Raw genomic sequence first — 10,081 nt, 5'->3', positions numbered from 1 at the left:
CTTTCTCTTGGATTGTGTCTGCCATGGTTAGCTGTGTTCAGAGAGTTTTTTGCCTTAGTATCTCCTCTCTTAGCATGTAGAAGCTCTAAGGTGCAATGGGAAATGTAGTTCAACCAGACAATTCAGCCAATGAAAGAGAATGAACATATGAAGCATCCCATAAAACCTGTGAAACATGTGACTCCCATGAAACACCTAGGGGACATTCTGAATCAAAATTTTTCAGATCTTTATTTTTAAAAAGTTGTAAAACTTCTTCAGAAAAAAACCAACAAAGCAAAGCCACAAAATCCAGCATATAATCTATTTTTCTTACCAGCTTCAGTAGTGCTAAAGGGATCCTGCTATCTCTGCTACTTCTTTCACTGTCACCTGCCAAATAGGTCCCAGTCGATTAGCAGGGAGTTTTAAAAGACACACAAGCCAGTGTTCAGAGTCTTCCCCATACTAAATAGTACACTTTATCTTCTTTGCCTTGTGCCATGCCCATGAGTGACATGTGACTGTGTTTCACATCCTCCTTCACACAATGCATCTCTACGGCCTGGTTTAATACCTGGTCCTGAAAGAGAATTAATAGTTACTTAACTTTTTGGACTAACAATGGATAAGTATTTTTAGACTTGGAGATATCTATAGATCTGGATTTTAGTCTTTAGAGATATTAATGTCACATAAGGGCTTAGATGTTAAAAGAAAATTTGATTAAACTTTAAATTAAATATCTGCAGAAGCAGGTGTCTGTGGAAAGCAGGAGAGAAAGGCATGCACAAGGAACAACACTGGTTATCTTCCCTTCTCTTGAGACAGCTCCCCTCTCAGATGAACCTTCTGAGATGGAACCTGTACACATGCACCTCCTTCAGCAGGGAGCTGGGAGCAGTAGGAGCTGGAGGATGCTATAAGTCTGCTCAATCAGCTAATGAAAATTAGCTCTGCTCTTGTACAGACCAAGCTGAGTATGTTACTGGCTGAGTGCAGCGAGACTTAGCTATGGATGAGGAAAAGTGACTATGTCTCCAATGTATGCTGCCCAATTAAGCCCAGTCATTATGTTTATCCTAATTCAGCACTATACTTCACCTTCCCTTGGCAGAGAGTATGACATGCAGCAGAAGCACCTAGCAGAAACGACAGGCTGATAATGCTTTGAAAGCCTATTTTGTAGGAAACACCTTGCTGGTATCTTCTTGGACTAGATGAGTCCCTTCCGACCCAAACCATTCTATGATTCTATGAGCTCATCAGTCTAAATCAGAACCTTGATGTTCACTATCAGATACAGTCAGGCTAGCAAGCACTGTCAACATGGGGAAAACAAGGTGTAAGTTGTCACTCACCTGAAGGCTGTTTCACCGTAACACATTTTAAATGAGAGAAAGGCTGAACTTACACTCAAGACCTGAGACGTGGACATAGCCAGCCAAACATAATGATTTTGCCATTTCTGTGTACCATAATATGCAAATACTGAGATAAAATCCCTGCCCACACAATAACTTAATAAATGGGACAAAGGCTACAAAGTAGGGTTTCCATTTTTCTCAATGGTTTTCTCAGTCCCTAAGGTACAGAATATTTCCATGATGGACACTAGGCATCCCACCTATCTCCAACTGCCCTATGCTAGTGCATACTTCAGGGAAGGAAAAGAAATTGCTTCAAATCACTTCAAAAAGACTGAGGATTGAAAAGTTAGCTACTATATTCCTGCGTGAACACTTTATTTTCTGAACTTCTGGATAAAAGAGACCTTTCTCTAGCATAAGAATGTCAAATGCTTTGAGGATGTCTATTGAATGTGACTTAGATGTGAAACAGACACTCAGCTGTTTAGTATCCCCAGGACCTAGACATTTTGGGCCAAGTCTAGGAACACATACAGGCATCCAGTGACCCTTTGTATTAGCAAACTGGATCCTTCCAAGACCTCCAAGATCTCCAGGACTGAGAGAAGAATTTCCAAAGTTATATGTTTTCCCTTTTCTGCCAAAAATGGCAATAGGTACTAACATCACCTGTGTTTGTTACACTCCTTTTTGTGCAGTGACCCATCTGGGACAAGGGATGGGTGTTTCCTCCACTGAGCTTGCCTGGGGATAAGGGTGCTTTTGTCTTGGATGGTAGCTGAGGGCTTGAGTCCACTCAGCCCTCAGCTTGAGTCCACTCAGCCCTCAGGATGAAGAAAACATGGTGTTTCCCACTGCCCATGTGAATACACCAAACAAAAGGTTTTTCCTCACATACTTTAAAAACTTTCTCATCAAACAAGGAAACAGCTTGCACAAGAAAGATGCTGTGGAGTCATGCCTTTTTGGTTTCAGTTTTGGAATTAGACACCTACATTCCTTACAAGTCCTACAGGACATGCCCAGACCTGTTATTGGTGCTGGCTGTTACTTCCTTAGAAATGTACTGTCCCACAATGATATCTCTGTGCTTTGGTAAGGTCTTTCAACCAAACCATGCCATTTGCATGGTTTCCCTTGCAAAGAAATTATAAAGGATTCCCAAAGAGTAGGAGCTTTCACCAAACGTCACTGAAAGAGGAGGAAAGACTCAGGATCCAAAGGATGATCCAGACTGTGAGGGGGCCATAAATACTTGTTGTCCATGCTAAACCTTCTGCTGTCGTATGCTCCTTGTTGCCATTACCTGTGCTAAGGAAATGTAGCCAGCATGTGTGTGCCTTTCCTTATGCTGTGAATATACCTTAATTTTTTTGTGCAAACACACCCTCAGCTGTTCTGCTGCTCAGCACCCCATCTGCAGAGATGGAGATTACAACACTTTGCCATCTCAGAGAGCCTGATAGTGGAGGCCTTCGTGATTTCAACAGATGGTGCCTTGGAATTTAGGGGAGGAAATCAGCTGGTAATCTGGATTTAGAGAGCTACACACACTTCATTTCATGCATCACATTGGGACAAACCTCCTGGTGTCTGTTCCTCAGGTTGGGAGCTTGCCCAGCGGAGGGCTATGTACTTCTACAGAGGGCTATACTTTATTTCACACGGTGGCTATTTCAATTTTAGCCCCTTTCCTGCACTGGGACAAATGGCTTACTTTTTACAAATAATGGCAGAATGTGTCCAAGGCAAGACAATCTAGATGGATAGATTTTGGTGATGTTTAAGAACTGTAATAAATAATCTCCTCACCCACGCCTCTCCCAGAAATCTACATACCTTTGCACATATTTTATAACAAACCCTAATAAAGAAATAATCCAAAATGGCACCTGTTAAAAAAAGATAATAACCCCAAAATGTAGGTTATTGAAATATGAGTGTAATATAGAAAAGATAGCAGTGCTGATATTAATGACCTATCTGTCTCCTGGTGCACTTAAAAAAGTCTCTCATGTATTTTATTTTATTTTTTATTAGAAACAGTATCATTAGCTCTAAAAGATCTTACTGGGAAGGGCAAGGAGAAAGATCTGACTTTTTAAAAGCCAAATTCGGCTAGACTTTTTTTTCTTATTAAAAAAAAAATTTTCATAAAGATTTTTTCCCTCTGGCTGGAATATTAGGACAGTATATTAAATTCCTGCCCCCAGTTCCACAAAAGGAAGACCCAGATACATTTACATAATAATGTCCCTACTGTGCTTTTGACAGATGGGTTTCATTGACACAGACATACAGTTAGGGGCTTAGCAATAGATTAAAAAAACAACAACAATACAGTGTAACATAATAAAAGTGTATTGTAATGTGCATCATAACTTTTGGCCAAGGTTAAATTTCCATTTTGTGTATGAAAGTCGTATTCCATTAGACAAAATAGATGTCACGCTGCAAAGCATTAAAGATGAGTTGACTGAGCCATTTGTTTTTATTTATATTACATTATATTTTCCTTGATTCTATTTATGCAGCGGGTAAAAAACAAAAGAAATCCTTCAGTCCCCCTTACTCACCTACACTACTGCACCACAATGTTATTGACAGCGAGTGTTTCCAGGTGAGGCTGCCCATGGTGCCAAGCGCTGTACAAAGCCACAAGATCCACCTGCTGTAGTTGCAGCAGTCCCATGTAGATACACCTGAGCAGGCTGCAAGCTCTTACATGGTTAGCAAGCCAACCACAGCAGTACCAAGCTCATCGAGCAACAACCTAGACTGCCAGTACATCTCTGTCCACACTACTCCAGTCATCTCTGCAGCGAGAGCTGGTTCCTGCTCTGCTTATAATTTCAGAGCCCAGACAGGAGTCCGTGCTGCAGCTCGCTAGCTGAGCTGCCATGAGATCCCAGCTGTCCCCTCTCCTTGCTGTTCGCCCTAAGCCTCACAGAATAAACTGCTTTGTAATATAGAGACTCTTGGAAGAGATATCCAGGTGACTTTATCAGGGTGCAATGTCTAGTCCTACCCCAGGAGTACCGTCCATTGCAGTGCTCACTCTGGGTCAATTTACAGGTGGGTCCTGTGCCCTGTCCCCTCCTTGCAACACCTCTGCAGCTGCCTCCAGTCCTCAGGAGACTCTCCAAAAGACTCTGAAGAGAAGAGAGCAGCATGTGTCTTATTTTTATTGTTGTTGGTTCTTTCCCCTTTCCTCCCCCCTCCAAGCTCCAGCAAATTTGTGCCTTTCTTCAGTAATAGCTTTGTGCAGCTTCACGATAAAAGTCATCCACCAAAGAGACAGAGCAGTTTTCTCTATATGTCTCCCTGAAAGGTACTCTTGGTTGCAAGAGCTTCACAGCCTCTCTTTAATGTCAAGTTATATGGTTTTGGGGGCTTTCCCAACTCCATCAATCCCCCTGACGGCACAGACACTTTGAGTGGAGTGGCGAGGACAGAGCTGATAAACTGCAGCCTCCTCCCGTAGTGGACTCTGTCCAACGAGACAATAATGCTCTCCCCAGGAAGCGGTTTATGCTCTATATAAAAACATTTTCCTACCAGGAGGTGGTAGCCAAGATGCACATGGGGACTGGTGCCACCAGGCCTCAGGTGAGGCTGACCTCACTGGTGACACCATCCTTTCCTTAGCAACTGCAGCTGAGGCAATGGCCTCCTTGAGTTGTTCCTCCCGTTGTCATGGCAACACACAGCCAGAGGTGTCTCATCTTGCCTTGGAGAAGCTGTCATGACACCCTATGCAGCCCAAAAACGCAGGAAGAACTGTAGCGGAAATCACTGAGAGAAGCCGTTCACTGGAGAGGAAGGGTGAAGGGAAGGAAACACAACATCTAACAACTTGGGAAGCAAATGGTTAAACGGGGAGCCGGTGCCCCTGCTCCCTGTCACTCTAGGTTTCCATCAGTATCTGCCCTTTGGGCTAAACACAGTATGGCACAGGTAAAGGGAGTTCTCATGAGAAGGAGCTTACAACCAAAGGGAATAGACTTGTGCTAGAAGAAAGGAACTGGATTTCCCTGCTCCACATGGAGGGTGCAGAGATGGACTCAGTCCACTCTCCTGTTTACACTTTGTGTCTGCAGAAGAGTGAGGAAATGAATCCCAGATCATCCATAAGGCACAAGTGTGTTCCTCCTTTTATTCCACTTCCCATGAACTCCAGAAATGAGCCCTGGAATAGTAAGAGGTTAAGTGGACAGGTTGATGTTCTTGGTTCCTCTTTTGGTCGTGACAGACAGACAGAGACACTATAGGCACCTGTCCAGTCAAACAAGTTTGGGATGGAAATGCAGACAGTGAGGTAGAGGCAGTATGTTTTATTTTCCCTTCTTTACCTTGTGTTATAAAGTATAAGAGGTCACACAACCTTTTGGTTCTTTCCAGTCTCAAATTCTATGCTGCCATAGCACCGTGATCATGTCAGAACCACAACAACTTGATTTACTTCCCATTCTGGAAAGGGACCCTTTTCCTGACATCACATTGCTGAACTTGACTTCTGATATTCAAAACCAAACATACATGCACACAGAACTGCATTTTGCAATGGGCTAACATAGGTCTAATCCAAATTACTCTTTATTTATGAGAAGTAGTACATAACATGTACCAGAAAGAAGGGGGTTTTTGTTGTTTTTTATTTCTTAATCACATTCTGAAGAAGTCATATGCAAAACACAACTGTGAGAAAATTTTTTTCTCTATTTTTCATCAGCCTTCCTCATTTATTCTTATAAGATTGTACAGCTATCTGCTTTTAATTTCCTATTATTTAAAGCATATCTCCAACTTGTAAATAATTTTTTTTTTTCTGGTTCAAGTCAAGTTTTAGTCTCCAATTAATGAGGAAAATGCATTGAACACCAATGCCTTGTTCTACAGTTGTTGATAAAGTGAAATCTAATTATGTTCTGGTCTTTGCACTTGCTGGAGACATTTAGAACTTGTTTATACTCAGACTCTCAATTCAAGCTAAACCAACATATCATGTTTGTGTTTTGAGAACCTGCATCAACTTTCACCACCTGAAGAATTTATTAGTGGCCTAGCACCAGTATGCACAGGGCTGCAAATGGAGAAGAAGAAGGAGGAGGCCATTTTTGTGGTGTGTGCAGTTTAACCAAGGAAAACTAAGTCCAGTCATCTGAGGATAGTGTTGCTTGCCAAACTTCCAAATAAGTCCACTTCCATGAAAGATCTGTGACACTGGGATAAGCACCAGGGAAGGATCCAGCCATTCTGGTTAATACATGGCTCAAACTTGCAAGTAAACCTCTGATGGAATTACAGGTAGTTCTTCTTTCCAACAAGAGATAGAAAGAAATTCAGCAATGTCTAAGAAGTACGCATTGTTTCCCCAATAAAGAAAACAGCTTTTGTTTCAGTATCTAAACTCTGATGTGCAGTGCGTAAAAAGAGAGTCATCCATGCAGACAAGAAGATCCTCAGATGCTGCTCCAGGGCTAACTCAATTGCTTTCCTCCTGTGTTTGCTAAAATTGGTACCTCCTGTGCAAAAGCCATGATAAATAAATAGCAGTATCAGTCCAAATGCACTGTCATCATCATCATCATCACAGGCCTCCTCCTGGCCACTACAAGACGAAGGCCTGACCTTAAAAATGGCACCCCTGGCTTGGACCAAATGTGACCATTTTTGTCCCTGACATCTGTCTGTTCATCTTGGTGACAGGCAGCCCTGGCTCTGCTCACTGCCCATCCACTATGAATAGACGAGTGCCTGCAAATGAGCTTCACTTAAATTGAGGGAGTTGATACCAGCCTCGGGAAAGTATTTTGCACATCACAGTAGGAAAGGACCATTGTTTTTGTTCAGATTTGGGTTTTATTTCTTGCTGTGCTTATAAGAAAGGAAATTTTCTTCCTTGGGGGTAATGCAGAAGTGAGTTCACTGTTTGTATGGGTAGATAGTTAAGAGACAATAAAAAGGTTTCAAGGATGCGGTCCAAGCAGAAGGGGCAGCATGGGGCAAGGATTGGAGATACCTGAGAAAAGAGTAAATGAGTGTTTTTTCTAAGGCAAATACTCAGAAGAACAGTAAGAACAGAGGGAAGGTAATAAGTCACTGGAAGGCACTTGGGATTTGTTTTCAGAATCATCTGATTAAGCCATGTTCCTCATGCAGCCAGTAAAAACACTGAGCTTTATTCTCAGAAAAAAATCTTACCTCCTAGGAATGAATGAAAATTTAGAGACTAATAATCACAGAGAGAGAGAGGAAATAAAGACTAGTGATCAAGATGCAAAAAGATCTGAATTGTAGTCTCTGTTCTGCCGTAAGCATCTTTTTTATAAATCTGGACAAAATAACTGAAGCTTTCTACACCAAAGTTTCACAGGTAGAGTGCTGTGAAATGGATGTAACAACACTTATTTACCTTTCCAGAGCTTGCAAAGGGCACACAAACTGGAATAATCTAATATAAGGGCAGCACTTTTCTACTGACATCATAGTCTTATTATGCTGGGTCACTTTAATAATATAGTGTGCTGTTCAGGTCCCAGATTTCACCATAAGCTCACATTGGTTTCTATTTCTACCAGGACTGCAGTTGAGCATAATGTGCTGTTTGACCATATCGTACTGATCCTATAAGTCTCCTCTGTCCTTGATGCATGAGAACAGTGCTGTGGTTGTGTTCCCTGGAAAATGTATCTGATGGAGAAGACAGGGGAAAAAAAAGGGCAGGTGTTAGGCAGGATGTGGACAGCATATTTTGGGAGGTATATGAGGCAACCAGGGGAAAAACATTAGTGGGATAGGAATGGGGGAGGGGAAAAGTCTGCATTACAGAGAGTAGACTGGAGGACTGACAAAGTGAGCTGTGGGTCCTGGGCAGGAGCGGGGAGAATGGCTCAGACAAGAGTGTCATTGTGTGCTGCTTGGCTGCTTCTCCAGATGGAGAATTTGAGGCCAGGCGTCACTGACAGTTTGCCCATAAATGGTGTGCCAGTGTCTGAGATATTTATTAGGTTGGCACTATTAAACCCTCACTTACACAAGCACTTAAGTTCACTGACAACTGTTTAAAAGTCATTAATAACATTTAACGGTGGTAAGATGATCAGCTTTTTGTTTTGCCTCTAAGCATCACTAATGTAGGGGACAAAGCCAGAGGAATGCAAAACAGGCGTCACATTGGTACAAAAATATTGGCATTTTGCTTTGAGTGTGATTATTATTATTTCGGCAATGATTGTGTCTAGACAGCTCAGATGAGACTGGGGTCCACTGGTGATCAGTATGGAACAAAACAGCCTGCCTTGAAGAGCTGGTCATATCAATGGGCAGGGCAAAGGAAAAGTGGGAGGAGAAAAAAAAAATGCAGAGATGACATTTGTTCCAGGAGGCACAGCAGGTCTCTGGCCAAGAGAGGAACAATATTCAAATCTCCTGATTACTAAACTGCTGTTTAATGTACCTCCACAGACTTCTGGCATTGGGCTGTAGCATGACTGTCTAGTGTACTAGGAAAAAATCAGGACTGCGTTATGGGATGAAGACGTACTTCCTCGACTGCATTGTGCATCCCCATCAGACACTTGGTCAGATGACTTGTTTTCTTCGTCTCTTCTGGTAGTGGGTAAGTTTGGATGGTCCTCATGTGAGAGGGAAGGACTGGGAAAAAATGCATGCTTTGTATGAAAATACAGGGCACAAGAAGGACCTAAGGGATCTGATTAAAATGATAAGACAGTTCTTGTAGCCCTGGACAGTTCCAGTGAAAATGGTTATTTCACTGGTCTGGTCTGGTTGCACTTTACCAAGGTGAGATGCCACTTCATGAATTCTTGTCTGAATTCAGAATTATCATCTGCCCTTTTGAAAAATGTTAATGCTGCCCACCGCTAATCAGAGCCACAATGTGCAGCATCTGGGGTCCTTACTGGGCAGCTGGATTGTCACAGAAAACATGAGATTGTCTCAGGAATAGCCCAAATTCATGAGTACAGCTGTCATTCATGTAACTCAGGGACACTCCCAGATGAACACTGTTTTGGAGCTCCTGTTCTTCAGGAAGTGAATCTCTCCCCTTTGTTTGTCCAGATCCCATCAGAAGACCTTTCCACCACAGCATGGTTAAGGAATCTTTCTCATAACAGTAGTCTGGTAGGACAGAACTGGTTACTATGTACATAGGAGAGGAAAGACACCCACACTGGTGTCTAATAGCTCAACCTACCTGAATGTTGGCCTCAGAGTCTCCATGTGGTGACTGGATCTAGAGGTCTGGCATTATGGATAATGTCCCCAGATACCGTTTGTGTGCCTCTACTGCCCATTTGAGGCTTTGGATATATGTGGCCAGGAAACTATATATTTTAAAATGCGAATCCAGGAAGGGATGGGCCACAAAGATGGTAAATCGAGGTCTAGAATTCAGAAAGAAATGGAAACATCACCTCAGCAAGGAACTGAGATCTTGCTGCAAGCCAGTGTACAGCATTTTAGCATGGCACATTACCTAGATTTAGGTGGCAGCTTGTCACTGTGGGACCTTGTGCTGCCTTTCTGTTGTGACTAATGAGCCTGTATAGCCAAGTGAGCTCCTTGCACGGCTACTAGAGAGGAAAGAGAAAGGCGATCTTAGAGTTTATGGGGTTGAATAGAGCCCTTGAGCACACAGCCTCACTTTTTTCCTCCTGTTGCTGCTCCAGATTTCATTTTACTTTATAAAGGAGAGAAAACAGCAG

The sequence above is a fragment of the Ciconia boyciana genome, chromosome 4 (genome assembly GCF_034638445.1).
Source record: "Ciconia boyciana chromosome 4, ASM3463844v1, whole genome shotgun sequence".
Taxonomy (NCBI): Eukaryota; Metazoa; Chordata; class Aves; order Ciconiiformes; family Ciconiidae; genus Ciconia; species Ciconia boyciana.
This window is presented reverse-complemented; position numbering follows the sequence as displayed.